Genomic DNA, 16,256 nt, shown 5'->3' on the forward strand with positions numbered 1-16,256 from the left:
CTCTTTTAAATTTTAATAGATATGAAAAAAGCAAACATGTTTTCTTTTTGTTATTGTTTTAAAATGATGAAGGTTAATTTGTCTCACTTAATTTAAATTCGAATTATTAACTAGCACTCTCGGCAACGGCCATATCACGCTGAAAACACCGTTTCACGTCCGATCACCGAAGTTAAGCAGCGTCGAGCGCATACAGTTCTTGGAAATACTGCGTGCCGTTTGTTTTTTCACTTTTGTTTCCTCTTTTAAATTCCACCAGATATGAAAAAAGCAAACATATCTTCTTTTTGTTATGGTTTTATAAAGATGAACGTTAATTAAATTCAAATTATTAACTAGCACTCTCGGCAACGGCCATATCACGCTGAATACACCGGTTCTCGTCCGATAACCGAAGTTAAGCAGCGTCGAGCGCAGTCAGTACTTGGGAGGGCGACCACTTAGGAACACTGCGTGCCGTTAGCTTTTTCACTTTTTTTTCTCTTTTAAATTCCAATAGATATGAAAAAAGCAAACATATTTTCTTTTTGTTATCGTTTGAAAAAGATGAAGGTTAATTTGTCTCACTTAATTTAAATTCGAATTATTATCTAGCACTCTCGGCAACGACCATATCACGCTGAAAACACCGGTTCACGTCCGATCACCGAAGTAAAGCAGCGTCGAGCGCATACAGTACTTGGGAATACTGCGTGCCGTTTGCTTTTTCACTTTTGTTTCCTCTTTTAAATTCCACCAGATATGAAAAAAGCAAACATATCTTCTTTTTGTTATTGTTTTATAAAGATGAAGGTTAATTAAATTCAAATTATTAACTAGCACTCTCGGCAACGGCCGTATCGCGCTGAATACACCGGTTCTCGTCCGATAACCGAAGTTAAGCAACGTCGAGCGCAGTCAGTACTTGGGAGGGCGACCACTTAGGAACACTGCGTGCCGTTAACTTTTTCACTTTTTTCCTCTTTTAAATTCCAATAGATATGAAAAAAGCAAACATATTTTCTTTTTGTTATTGTTTGAAAAAGATGAAGGTTAATTTGTCTCACTTAATTTAAATTCGAATTATTATCTAGCACTCTCGGCAACGGCCATATCACGCTGAGAACACCGGTTCTCGTCCGATCGCCGACGTTAGCAGCGTCGAGCGCAGTCAGTACTTGGGAATACTGCGTGCCGTTTGCTTTTTTCACTTTTGTTTCCTCTTTCAAATTCCACCAGATATGAAAAAAGCAAACAAATCTTCTTTTAGTTATTGTTTTATAAAGATGAAAGTTAATTAAATTCAAATTATTAACTAGCACTCTCGGCAACGGCCATATCACGCTGAAAACACCGGTTCACATCCGATCACCGAAGTAAAGCAGCGTCGAGCGCATACAGTACTTGTGAATACTGCGTGCCGTTTGCTTTTTCACTTTTGTTTCCTCTTTTAAATTCCACCAGATATGAAAATAGCAAACATATCTTCTTTTTGTTATTGTTTTATAAAGAAGAAAGTTAATTAAATTCAAATTATTAACTAACGTTCTCGGCAACGGCCATATCACGCTGAATACACCGGTTCTCGTCCGATAACCGAAGTTAAGCAGCGTCGAGCGCAGTCATTACTTGGGAGGGAGACCACTTAGGAACACTGCGTGCCGTTGGCTTTTTCACTTTTTTTTCCTCTTTTAAATTTTAATAGATATGTAAAAAGCAAACAGGTTTTCTTTTTGTTATTGTTTTAAAATGATGAAGGTTAATTTGTCTCACTTAATTTAAATTCGAATTATTAACTAGCACTCTCGGCAACGGCCATATCACGCTGAAAACACCGGTTCACGTCCAATCACCGAAGTTAAGCAGCGTCGAGCGCATACAGTACTTGGGAATACTGCGTGCCGTTGGCTTTTTCACTTTTGTTTCCTCTTTCAAATTCCACCAGATATGAAAAAAGCAAACATATCTTCTTTTTGTTATTGTTTTATAAAGAAGAAAGTTAAATAAATTCAAATTATTAACTAGCATTCTCGGCAACGGCCATATCACGCTGAATACACCGGTTCTCGTCCGAAAACCGAAGTTAAGCAGCGTCGAGCGCAGTCACTACTTGGGAGGGAGACCACTTAGGAACACCGCGTGCCGTTGGCTTTTTCACTTTTTTTTCCTCTTTTAAATTTTAATAGATATGAAAAAAGCAAACATGTTTTCTTTTTGTTATTGTTTTAAAATGATGAAGGTTAATTTGCCTCACTTAATTTAAATTCGAATTATTAACTAGCACTCTCGGCAACGGCCATATCACGCTGAAAACACCGGTTCACGTCCGATCACCGAAGTTAAGCAGCGTCGAGCGCATACAGTACTTGGGAATACTGCGTGCCGTTTGTTTTTTCACTTTTGTTTCCTCTTTTAAATTCCACCAGATATGAAAAAAGCAAACATATCTTCTTTTTGTTATTGTTTTTTAAAGATGAAGGTTAATTAAATTCAAATTATTAACTAGCACTCTCGGCAACGGCCATATCACGCTGAATATACCGGTTCTCGTCCGATAACCGAAGTTAAGCAGCGTCGAGCGCAGTCAGTACTTGGGAGGGCGACCACTTAGGAACACTGCGTGCCGTTAGCTTTTTCACTTTTTTTTCCTCTTTTAAATTCCAATAGATATGAAAAAAGCAAACATATTTTCTTTTTGTTATTGTTTGAAAAAGATGAAGGTTAATTTGTCTCACTTAATTTAAATTCGAATTATTATCTAGCACTCTCGGCAACGGCCATATCACGCTGAAAACACCGGTTCACGTCCGATCACCGAAGTTAAGCAGCGTCGAGCGCATACAGTACTTGGGAATACTGCGTGCCGTTTGTTTTTTCACTTTTGTTTCCTCTTTCAAATTCCACCAGATATGAAAAAAGCAAACAAATCTTCTTTTAGTTATTGTTTTATAAAGATGAAAGTTAATTAAATTCAAATTATTAACTAGCACTCTCGGCAACGGCCATATCACGCTGAATACACCGGTTCTCGTCCGATTACCGAAGTTAAGCAGCGTCGAGCGCAGTCACTACTTGGGAGGGAGACCACTTAGGAACACTGCGTGCCGTTGACTTTTTCACTTTTTTTTCCTCTTTTAAATTTTAATAGATATGAAAAAAGCAAACATGTTTTCTTTTTGTTATTGTTTTAAAATGATGAAGGTTAATTTGTCTCACTTAATTTAAATTCGAATTATTAACTAGCACTCTCGGCAACGGCCATATCACGCTAAAAACACCGGTTCACGTCCGATCAGCGAAGTTAAGCAATACGTGAACAAACAAACCCCTCCATAGAAAATGCATTAGACTATACTTTGCAGGCTCGTAACTCTGTTTCTACTGGAGATACGGGGATGTCCTTTTAGTATTTTATAGTCCAATTTGTCCCCCATCTAACCATACTAAAAATATTGAGCTACGACAAACAGGGTCCGATTAATTAAGCTAAACGTAAGCAAACAACCCGTCCACAGGAAATGCATTAGACTATATTTTGCAGGCCCATAACTCTGTGTCTACAAGAGATACGGAGATGTCCTTAGGATATGTTATAGTCCAAATTGTCCCCCATCTAACCATACTAAAAACATTGAGCTACGACAAACAAGGGCCGAGATATTAAGCAAAATGTTCGTCAACTTTGGTATCGTCTCACTTATTTTTATTATGTTACTTATGATTTTTGCACTAAACTTGGGAGGCTCATAACTCTTGTTCTACAAGAGATACTGGGATCTCCTTTGGATATGTTATAGTACTCTTTGCTCCCCATAAAAGGATACTTTAAACTTGAGGCTACCTCAATATCGTCGTCAACTTATTTTTTGTCTCACTTATTGTTAGAAGGTTACTTTTGATTTTTGAAAATAAACTTTGCAGGCTCGTAACTCTGTTTCTACTGGAGATACGGGGATGTCCTTTGAGTATGTTATAGACCATTTTGTCCCCCATCTAGCCATACTAAGAATTAGGGCTACGACAAACAGTAGTCGAGTAATTAAGCTAATCGTAAACAAACAAACCCCTCCATAGGAAATACATTAGACTAAATTCTGGAGGCTGGTAACTCTGGTTCTACCAGAGATACGGGGATGTAAATAATGTGACCTTGACACAAATGTTCGGATAATTATAAAGGTCTTTGCTTGTTCCAAGCAAAAAAAAACTTCGCGGTTTCGAACCTGTGGCCTTCCGAGAGTGAGGCGGATGCGATAACCGCTACACTAAAGATATGTTATTATTTTTAATCGAAAGAACAGGGTCAAGTAATTAAGCAATACGTGAACAAACAAACCCCTCCATAGAAAATGCATTAGACTATACTTTGCAGGCTCGTAACTCTGTTTCTACTGGAGATACGGGGATGTCCTTTGAGTATGTTATAGTCCAATTTGTCCCTCATCTAACCATACTAAAAACATTGAGCTACGACAAACAGTAGTCGAGAAATTAAGCTAATCGTAAACAAACAAACCCCTCCATAGGAAATGCATTAGACTAAATTCTGGAGGCTCGTAACTCTGGTTCTACCAGAGATACGGGGATGTAAATAATGTGACCTTGACACAAATGTTCGGATAATTATAAAGGTCTTTGCTTGTTCCAAGCAAAAAAAAAACTTCGCGGTTTCGAACCTGTGGCCTTCCGAGAGTGAGGCGGATGCGATAACCGCTACACTAAAGATATGTTATTATTTTTAATCGAAAGAACAGGGTCAAGTAATTAAGCAATACGTGAACAAACAAACCCCTCCATAGAAAATGCATTAGACTATACTTTGCAGGCTCGTAACTCTGTTTCTACTGGAGATACGGGGATGTCCTTTGAGTATGTTATAGTCCAATTTGTCCCCCATCTAACCATACTAAAAACATTGAGCTACGACAAACAGTAGTCGAGAAATTAAGCTAATCGTAAACAAACAAACCCCTCCATAGGAAATGCATTAGACTAAATTCTGGAGGCTCGTAACTCTGGTTCTACCAGAGATACGGGGATGTAAATAATGTGACCTTGACACAAATGTTCGGATAATTATAAAAAAAACTTCGCGGTTTCGAACCTGTGGCCTTCCGGGAGTGAGGCGGATGCGATAACCGCTACACTAAAGATATGTTGTTATTTTTAATCGAAAGAACAGGGTCAAGTAATTAAGCAATACGTGAACAAAAAACCCCACCTTAGAAAATGCATTAGACTATACTTTGCAGGCTCGTAACTCTGTTTCTACTGGAGATACAGGGATGTCCTTTGAGTATTTTATAGTCCAATTTGTCCCCCATTTAACCATACTAAAAATATTGAGCTACGACAAACAGGGGCCGAGAAATTAAGCTAAACGTAAACAAACAACCCGTCCATAGGAAATGCATTAGACTATATTTTGCAGGCCCATAACTCTGTGTCTACTAGAGATACGGGAATGTCCTTAGGATATGTTATTGTCCAAATTGTCCCCCATCTAACCATACTAAAAACATTGAGCTACGACAAACAGGGGCCGAGATATTAAGCAAAATGTTCGTCAACTTTGGTATCGTCTCACTTATTTTTATTATGTTACTTATGATTTTTGCACTAAACTTTGGAGGCTCATAACTCTTGTTCTACAAGAGATACTGGGATCTCCTTTGGATATGTTATTGTACTCTTTGCTCCCCATACAAGGATACTTTAAACTAGAGGCTACCTCAATATCGTCGTCAACTTACTTTTTGTCTCACTTATTGTTAGAAGGTTACTTTTGATTTTTGAAAATAAACTTTGCAGGCTCGTAACTCTGTTTCTACTGGAGATACGGGGATGTCCTTTGAGTATGATATAGCCCAATTTGTCCCCCATCTAACCATACTAAAAACATTGAGCTACGACAAACAGTAGTCGAGTAATTAAGCTAATCGTAAACAAACAAACCCCTCCATAGGAAATACATTAGACTAAATTCTGGAGGCTCGTAACTCTGGTTCTACCAGAGATACGGGGATGTAAATAATGTGACCTTGACACAAATGTTCGGATAATTATAAAAAAAAACTTCGCGGTTTCGAACCTGTGGCCTTCCGGGAGTGAGGCGGATGCGATAACCGCTACACTAAAGGTATGTTATGATTTTTAATCGAAAGAACAGGGTCAAGTAATTAAGCAATACGTGAACAAACAAACCCCTCCATAGAAAATGCATTAGACTATACTTTGCAGGCTCGTAACTCTGTTTCTACTGGAGATACGGGGATGTCCTTTGAGTATGTTTTAGTCCAATTTGTCTCCCATCTAACCATACTAAAAACATTGAGCTACGACAAACAGGGGCCGAGATATTAAGCAAAACGTAACAAAAAAACCCCCCCCCTTAGAAAATGCTTTAGACTATACTTTGCAGGCTCGTAACTCTGTTTCTACTGGAGATACGGGGATGTCCTTTGAGTATGTTATAGTCCAATTTGTCCCCCATTTAACCATACTAAAAACATTGAGCTACGACAAACAGGGGCCGAGATATTAAGCAAAATGTTCGTCAACTTTGGTATCGTCTCACTTATTTTTATTATGTTACTTATGATTTTTTTGCACTAAACTTTGGAGGCTCATAACTCTTGTTCTACAAGAGATACTGGGATCTCCTTTGGATATGTTATAGTACTCTTTGCTCCCCATACAAGGATACTTTAAACTTGAGGCTACCTCAATATCGTCGTCAACTTACTTTTTGTCTCACTTATTGTTAGAAGGTTACTTTTGATTTTTGAAAATAAACTTTGCAGGCTCGTAACTCTGTTTCTACTGGAGATACGGGGATGTCCTTTGAGTATGATATAGCCCAATTTGTCCCCCATCTAACCATACTAAAAACATTGAGCTACGACAAACAGTAGTCGAGAAATTAAGCTAATCGTAAACAAACAAACCCCTCCATAGGAAATGCATTAGACTAAATTCTGGAGGCTCGTTACTCTGGTTCTACCAGAGATACGGGGATGTAAATAATGTGACCTTGACACAAATGTTCGGATAATTATAAAAAAAACTTCGCGGTTTCGAACCTGTGGCCTTCCGTGAGTGAGGCGGATGCGATAACCGCTACACTAAAGATATGTTGTTATTTTTAATCGAAAGAACAGGGTCAAGTAATTAAGCAATACGTGAACAAAAAACCCCACCTTAGAAAATGCATTAGACTATACTTTGTAGGCTCGTAACTCTGTTTCTACTGGAGATACAGGGATGTCCTTTGAGTATTTTATAGTCCAATTTGTCCCCCATTTAACCATACCAAAAATATTGAGCTACGACAAACAGGGGCCGAGAAATTAAGCTAAACGTAAACAAACAACCCGTCCATAGGAAATGCATTAGACTATATTTTGCAGGCCCATAACTCTGTGTCTACTAGAGATACGGGAATGTCCTTAGGATATGTTATAGTCCAAATTGTCCCCCATCTAACCATACTAAAAACATTGAGCTACGACAAACAGGGGCCGTGATATTAAGCAAAATGTTCGTCAAATTTGGTATCGTCTCACTTATTTTTATTATATTACTTATGATTTTTGCACTAAACTTTGGAGGCTCATAACTCTTGTTCTACAAGAGATACTGGGATCTCCTTTGGATATGTTATAGTACTCTTTGCTCCCCATACAAGGATACTTTAAACTTGAGGCTACCTCAATATCGTCGTCAACTTACTTTTTGTCTCACTTATTGTTAGAAGGTTACTTTTGATTTTTGAAAATAAACTTTGCAGGCTCGTAACTCTGTTTCTACTGGAGATACGGGGATGTCCTTTGAGTATGATATAGCCCAATTTGTCCCCCATCTAACCATACTAAAAACATTGAGCTACGACAAACAGTAGTCGAGTAATTAAGCTAATCGTAAACAAACAAACCCCTCCATAGGAAATACATTAGACTAAATTTTGGAGGCTCGTAACTCTGGTTCTACCAGAGATACGGGGATGTAAATAATGTGACCTTGACACAAATGTTCGGATAATTATAAAAAAAAACTTCGCGGTTTCGAACCTGTGGCCTTCCGGGAGTGAGGCGGATGCGATAACCGCTACACTAAAGATATGTTATGATTTTTAATCGAAAGAACAGGGTCAAGTAATTAAGCAATACGTGAACAAACAAACCCCTCCATAGAAAATGCATTAGACTATACTTTGCAGGCTCGTAACTCTGTTTCTACTGGAGATACGGGGATGTCCTTTGAGTATGTTTTAGTCCAATTTGTCTCCCATCTAACCATACTAAAAACATTGAGCTACGACAAACAGGGGCCGAGATATTAAGCAAAACGTAACAAAAAAAACCCCTCCTTAGAAAATGCATTAGACTATACTTTGCAGGCTCGTAACTCTGTTTCTACGGGAGATACGGGGATGTCCTTTGAGTATGTTATAGTCCAATTTGTCCCCCATTTAAACATACTAAAAACATTGAGCTACGACAAACAGGGGCCGAGATATTAAGCAAAATGTTCGTCAACTTTGGTATCGTCTCACTTATTTTTATTATGTTACTTATGATTTTTTTGCACTAAACTTTGGAGGCTCATAACTCTTGTTCTACAAGAGATACTGGGATCTCCTTTGGATATGTTATAGTACTCTTTGCTCCCCATACAAGGATACTTTAAACTTGAGGCTACCTCAATATCGTCGTCAACTTACTTTTTGTCTCACTTATTGTTAGAAGGTTACTTTTGATTTTTGAAAATAAACTTTGCAGGCTCGTAACTCTGTTTCTACTGGAGATACGGGGATGTCCTTTGAGTATGATATAGCCCAATTTGTCCCCCATCTAACCATTCTAAAAACATTGAGCTACGACAAACAGTAGTCGAGTAATTAAGCTAATCGTAAACAAACAAACCCCTCCATAGGAAATACATTAGACTAAATTCTGGAGGCTCGTAACTCTGATTCTACCAGAGATACGGGGATGTAAATAATGTGACCTTGACACAAATGTTCGGATAATTATGAAAAAAAACTTCGCGGTTTCGAACCTGTGGCCTTGCGGGAGTGAGGCGGATGCGATAACCGCTACACTAAAGATATGTTATTATTTTTAATCGAAAGAACAGGGTCAAGTAATTAAGCAATACGTGAACAAACAAACCCCTCCATAGAAAATGCATTAGACTATACTTTGCAGGCTCGTAACTCTGTTTCTACTGGAGATACGGGGATGTCCTTTGAGTATGTTTTAGTCCAATTTGTCTCCCATCTAACCATACTAAAAACATTGAGCTACGACAAACAGGGGCCGAGATATTAAGCAAAACGTAACAAAAAAACCCCTCCTTAGAAAATGCATTAGACTATACTTTGCAGGCTCGTAACTCTGTTTCTACGGGAGATACGGGGATGTCCTTTGAGTATGTTATAGTCCAATTTGTCCCCCATTTAACCATACTAAAAACATTGAGCTACGACAAACAGGGGCCGAGATATTAAGCAAAATGTTCGTCAACTTTGGTATCGTCTCACTTATTTTTATTATATTACTTATGATTTTTGCACTAAACTTTGGAGGCTCATAACTCTTGTTCTACAAGAGATACTGGGATCTCCTTTGGATATGTTATAGTACTCTTTGCTCCCCATACAAGGATACTTTAAACTTGAGGCTACCTCAATATCGTCGTCAACTTACTTTTTGTCTCACTTATTGTTAGAAGGTTACTTTTGATTTTTGAAAATAAACTTTGCAGGCTCGTAACTCTGTTTCTACTGGAGATACGGGGATGTCCTTTGAGTATGATATAGCCCAATTTGTCCCCCATCTAACCATACTAAAAACATTGAGCTACGACAAACAGTAGTCGAGTAATTAAGCTAATCGTAAACAAACAAACCCCTCCATAGGAAATACATTAGACTAAATTTTGGAGGCTCGTAACTCTGGTTCTACCAGAGATACGGGGATGTAAATAATGTGACCTTGACACAAATGTTCGGATAATTATAAAAAAAAACTTCGCGGTTTCGAACCTGTGGCCTTCCGGGAGTGAGGCGGATGCGATAACCGCTACACTAAAGATATGTTATGATTTTTAATCGAAAGAACAGGGTCAAGTAATTAAGCAATACGTGAACAAACAAACCCCTCCATAGAAAATGCATTAGACTATACTTTGCAGGCTCGTAACTCTGTTTCTACTGGAGATACGGGGATGTCCTTTGAGTATGATATAGCCCAATTTGTCCCCCATCTAACCATACTAAAAACATTGAGCTACGACAAACAGTAGTCGAGTAATTAAGCTAATCGTAAACAAACAAACCCCTCCATAGGAAATACATTAGACTAAATTTTGGAGGCTCGTAACTCTGGTTCTACCAGAGATACGGGGATGTAAATAATGTGACCTTGACACAAATGTTCGGATAATTATAAAAAAAAACTTCGCGGTTTCGAACCTGTGGCCTTCCGGGAGTGAGGCGGATGCGATAACCGCTACACTAAAGATATGTTATGATTTTTAATCGAAAGAACAGGGTCAAGTAATTAAGCAATACGTGAACAAACAAACCCCTCCATAGAAAATGCATTAGACTATACTTTGCAGGCTCGTAACTCTGTTTCTACTGGAGATACGGGGATGTCCTTTGAGTATGTTTTAGTCCAATTTGTCTCCCATCTAACCATACTAAAAACATTGAGCTACGACAAACAGGGGCCGAGATATTAAGCAAAACGTAACAAAAAAACCCCTCCTTAGAAAATGCATTAGACTATACTTTGCAGGCTCGTAACTCTGTTTCTACGGGAGATACGGGGATGTCCTTTGAGTATGTTATAGTCCAATTTGTCCCCCATTTAAACATACTAAAAACATTGAGCTACGACAAACAGGGGCCGAGATATTAAGCAAAATGTTCGTCAACTTTGGTATCGTCTCACTTATTTTTATTATGTTACTTATGATTTTTTTGCACTAAACTTTGGAGGCTCATAACTCTTGTTCTACAAGAGATACTGGGATCTCCTTTGGATATGTTATAGTACTCTTTGCTCCCCATACAAGGATACTTTAAACTTGAGGCTACCTCAATATCGTCGTCAACTTACTTTTTGTCTCACTTATTGTTAGAAGGTTACTTTTGATTTTTGAAAATAAACTTTGCAGGCTCGTAACTCTGTTTCTACTGGAGATACGGGGATGTCCTTTGAGTATGATATAGCCCAATTTGTCCCCCATCTAACCATTCTAAAAACATTGAGCTACGACAAACAGTAGTCGAGTAATTAAGCTAATCGTAAACAAACAAACCCCTCCATAGGAAATACATTAGACTAAATTCTGGAGGCTCGTAACTCTGATTCTACCAGAGATACGGGGATGTAAATAATGTGACCTTGACACAAATGTTCGGATAATTATGAAAAAAAACTTCGCGGTTTCGAACCTGTGGCCTTGCGGGAGTGAGGCGGATGCGATAACCGCTACACTAAAGATATGTTATTATTTTTAATCGAAAGAACAGGGTCAAGTAATTAAGCAATACGTGAACAAACAAACCCCTCCATAGAAAATGCATTAGACTATACTTTGCAGGCTCGTAACTCTGTTTCTACTGGAGATACGGGGATGTCCTTTGAGTATGTTTTAGTCCAATTTGTCTCCCATCTAACCATACTAAAAACATTGAGCTACGACAAACAGGGGCCGAGATATTAAGCAAAACGTAACAAAAAAACCCCTCCTTAGAAAATGCATTAGACTATACTTTGCAGGCTCGTAACTCTGTTTCTACGGGAGATACGGGGATGTCCTTTGAGTATGTTATAGTCCAATTTGTCCCCCATTTAACCATACTAAAAACATTGAGCTACGACAAACAGGGGCCGAGATATTAAGCAAAATGTTCGTCAACTTTGGTATCGTCTCACTTATTTTTATTATATTACTTATGATTTTTGCACTAAACTTTGGAGGCTCATAACTCTTGTTCTACAAGAGATACTGGGATCTCCTTTGGATATGTTATAGTACTCTTTGCTCCCCATACAAGGATACTTTAAACTTGAGGCTACCTCAATATCGTCGTCAACTTACTTTTTGTCTCACTTATTGTTAGAAGGTTACTTTTGATTTTTGAAAATAAACTTTGCAGGCTCGTAACTCTGTTTCTACTGGAGATACGGGGATGTCCTTTGAGTATGATATAGCCCAATTTGTCCCCCATCTAACCATACTAAAAACATTGAGCTACGACAAACAGTAGTCGAGTAATTAAGCTAATCGTAAACAAACAAACCCCTCCATAGGAAATACATTAGACTAAATTTTGGAGGCTCGTAACTCTGGTTCTACCAGAGATACGGGGATGTAAATAATGTGACCTTGACACAAATGTTCGGATAATTATAAAAAAAAACTTCGCGGTTTCGAACCTGTGGCCTTCCGGGAGTGAGGCGGATGCGATAACCGCTACACTAAAGATATGTTATGATTTTTAATCGAAAGAACAGGGTCAAGTAATTAAGCAATACGTGAACAAACAAACCCCTCCATAGAAAATGCATTAGACTATACTTTGCAGGCTCGTAACTCTGTTTCTACTGGAGATACGGGGATGTCCTTTGAGTATGATATAGCCCAATTTGTCCCCCATCTAACCATACTAAAAACATTGAGCTACGACAAACAGTAGTCGAGTAATTAAGCTAATCGTAAACAAACAAACCCCTCCATAGGAAATACATTAGACTAAATTTTGGAGGCTCGTAACTCTGGTTCTACCAGAGATACGGGGATGTAAATAATGTGACCTTGACACAAATGTTCGGATAATTATAAAAAAAAACTTCGCGGTTTCGAACCTGTGGCCTTCCGGGAGTGAGGCGGATGCGATAACCGCTACACTAAAGATATGTTATGATTTTTAATCGAAAGAACAGGGTCAAGTAATTAAGCAATACGTGAACAAACAAACCCCTCCATAGAAAATGCATTAGACTATACTTTGCAGGCTCGTAACTCTGTTTCTACTGGAGATACGGGGATGTCCTTTGAGTATGTTTTAGTCCAATTTGTCTCCCATCTAACCATACTAAAAACATTGAGCTACGACAAACAGGGGCCGAGATATTAAGCAAAACGTAACAAAAAAAACCCCTCCTTAGAAAATGCATTAGACTATACTTTGCAGGCTCGTAACTCTGTTTCTACGGGAGATACGGGGATGTCCTTTGAGTATGTTATAGTCCAATTTGTCCCCCATTTAAACATACTAAAAACATTGAGCTACGACAAACAGGGGCCGAGATATTAAGCAAAATGTTCGTCAACTTTGGTATCGTCTCACTTATTTTTATTATGTTACTTATGATTTTTTTGCACTAAACTTTGGAGGCTCATAACTCTTGTTCTACAAGAGATACTGGGATCTCCTTTGGATATGTTATAGTACTCTTTGCTCCCCATACAAGGATACTTTAAACTTGAGGCTACCTCAATATCGTCGTCAACTTACTTTTTGTCTCACTTATTGTTAGAAGGTTACTTTTGATTTTTGAAAATAAACTTTGCAGGCTCGTAACTCTGTTTCTACTGGAGATACGGGGATGTCCTTTGAGTATGATATAGCCCAATTTGTCCCCCATCTAACCATACTAAAAACATTGAGCTACGACAAACAGTAGTCGAGTAATTAAGCTAATCGTAAACAAACAAACCCCTCCATAGGAAATACATTAGACTAAATTCTGGAGGCTCGTAACTCTGATTCTACCAGAGATACGGGGATGTAAATAATGTGACCTTGACACAAATGTTCGGATAATTATGAAAAAAAACTTCGCGGTTTCGAACCTGTGGCCTTGCGGGAGTGAGGCGGATGCGATAACCGCTACACTAAAGATATGTTATTATTTTTAATCGAAAGAACAGGGTCAAGTAATTAAGCAATACGTGAACAAACAAACCCCTCCATAGAAAATGCATTAGACTATACTTTGCAGGCTCGTAACTCTGTTTCTACTGGAGATACGGGGATGTCCTTTGAGTATGTTTTAGTCCAATTTGTCTCCCATCTAACCATACTAAAAACATTGAGCTACGACAAACAGGGGCCGAGATATTAAGCAAAACGTAACAAAAAAAACCCTCCTTAGAAAATGCATTAGACTATACTTTGCAGGCTCGTAACTCTGTTTCTACGGGAGATACGGGGATGTCCTTTGAGTATGTTATAGTCCAATTTGTCCCCCATTTAACCATACTAAAAACATTGAGCTACGACAAACAGGGGCCGAGATATTAAGCAAAATGTTCGTCAACTTTGGTATCGTCTCACTTATTTTTATTATATTACTTATGATTTTTGCACTAAACTTTGGAGGCTCATAACTCTTGTTCTACAAGAGATACTGGGATCTCCTTTGGATATGTTATAGTACTCTTTGCTCCCCATACAAGGATACTTTAAACTTGAGGCTACCTCAATATCGTCGTCAACTTACTTTTTGTCTCACTTATTGTTAGAAGGTTACTTTTGATTTTGGAAAATAAACTTTGCAGGCTCGTAACTCTGTTTCTACTGGAGATACGGGGATGTCCTTTGAGTATGATATAGCCCAATTTGTCCCCCATCTAACCATACTAAAAACATTGAGCTACGACAAACAGTAGTCGAGTAATTAAGCTAATCGTAAACAAACAAACCCCTCCATAGGAAATACATTAGACTAAATTCTGGAGGCTCGTAACTCTGGTTCTACCAGAGATACGGGGATGTAAATAATGTGACCTTGACACAAATGTTCGGATAATTATAAAAAAAAACTTCGCGGTTTCGAACCTGTGGCCTTCCGGGAGTGAGGCGGATGCGATAACCGCTACACTAAAGATATGTTATTATTTTTAATCGAAAGAACAGGGTCAAGTAATTAAGCAATACGTGAACAAACAAACCCCTCCATAGAAAATGCATTAGACTATACTTTGCAGGCTCGTAACTCTGTTTCTACTGGAGATACGGGGATGTCCTTTGAGTATGTTTTAGTCCAATTTGTCTCCCATCTAACCATACTAAAAACATTGAGCTACGACAAACAGGGGCCGAGATATTAAGCAAAACGTAACAAAAAAACCCCTCCTTAGAAAATGCATTAGACTATACTTTGCAGGCTCGTAACTCTGTTTCTACGGGAGATACGGGGATGTCCTTTGAGTATGTTATAGTCCAATTTGTCCCCCATTTAAACATACTAAAAACATTGAGCTACGACAAACAGGGGCCGAGATATTAAGCAAAATGTTCGTCATCTTTGGTATCGTCTCACTTATTTTTATTATGTTACTTATGATTTTTTTGCACTAAACTTTGGAGGCTCATAACTCTTGTTCTACAAGAGATACTGGGATCTCCTTTGGATATGTTATAGTACTCTTTGCTCCCCATACAAGGATACTTTAAACTTGAGGCTACCTCAATATCGTCGTCAACTTACTTTTTGTCTCACTTATTGTTAGAAGGTTACTTTTGATTTTTGAAAATAAACTTTGCAGGCTCGTAACTCTGTTTCTACTGGAGATACGGGGATGTCCTTTGAGTATGATATAGCCCAATTTGTCCCCCATCTAACCATACTAAAAACATTGAGCTACGACAAACAGTAGTCGAGTAATTAAGCTAATCGTAAACAAACAAACCCCTCCATAGGAAATACATTAGACTAAATTCTGGAGGCTCGTAACTCTGATTCTACCAGAGATACGGGGATGTAAATAATGTGACCTTGACACAAATGTTCGGATAATTATGAAAAAAAACTTCGCGGTTTCGAACCTGTGGCCTTGCGGGAGTGAGGCGGATGCGATAACCGCTACACTAAAGATATGTTATTATTTTTAATCGAAAGAACAGGGTCAAGTAATTAAGCAATACGTGAACAAACAAACCCCTCCATAGAAAATGCATTAGACTATACTTTGCAGGCTCGTAACTCTGTTTCTACTGGAGATACGGGGATGTCCTTTGAGTATGTTTTAGTCCAATTTGTCTCCCATCTAACCATACTAAAAACATTGAGCTACGACAAACAGGGGCCGAGATATTAAGCAAAACGTAACAAAAAAAACCCTCCTTAGAAAATGCATTAGACTATACTTTGCAGGCTCGTAACTCTGTTTCTACGGGAGATACGGGGATGTCCTTTGAGTATGTTATAGTCCAATTTGTCCCCCATTTAACCATACTAAAAACATTGAGC

The 16,256-nt window shown here is 38.3% G+C and overlaps 7 pseudogenes; all 7 read left to right on the forward strand.

Annotated features, from left to right (window-relative positions):
• Positions 1-346: 346 nt before the first annotated feature.
• LOC149680725 (5S ribosomal RNA) lies at positions 347-465 on the forward strand (annotated as a pseudogene).
• A 361-nt stretch (positions 466-826) lies between these two features.
• On the forward strand, positions 827-945 carry LOC149680726 (5S ribosomal RNA; annotated as a pseudogene).
• A 585-nt stretch (positions 946-1,530) lies between these two features.
• Positions 1,531-1,649, forward strand: LOC149680727 (5S ribosomal RNA; annotated as a pseudogene).
• A 137-nt stretch (positions 1,650-1,786) lies between these two features.
• On the forward strand, positions 1,787-1,889 carry LOC149680728 (5S ribosomal RNA; annotated as a pseudogene).
• Positions 1,890-2,011: 122 nt separating this feature from the next.
• LOC149680729 (5S ribosomal RNA) lies at positions 2,012-2,130 on the forward strand (annotated as a pseudogene).
• Positions 2,131-2,492: 362 nt separating this feature from the next.
• On the forward strand, positions 2,493-2,611 carry LOC149680730 (5S ribosomal RNA; annotated as a pseudogene).
• A 362-nt stretch (positions 2,612-2,973) lies between these two features.
• LOC149680731 (5S ribosomal RNA) lies at positions 2,974-3,092 on the forward strand (annotated as a pseudogene).
• The last annotated feature ends 13,164 nt before the right edge of the window (positions 3,093-16,256 follow it).

Source organism: Phalangium opilio, unplaced genomic scaffold (genome assembly GCF_054372755.1).
Source record: "Phalangium opilio isolate 3A_F unplaced genomic scaffold, DU_Popi_V2 ptg000039l_2, whole genome shotgun sequence".
NCBI lineage: Eukaryota > Metazoa > Arthropoda > Arachnida > Opiliones > Phalangiidae > Phalangium > Phalangium opilio.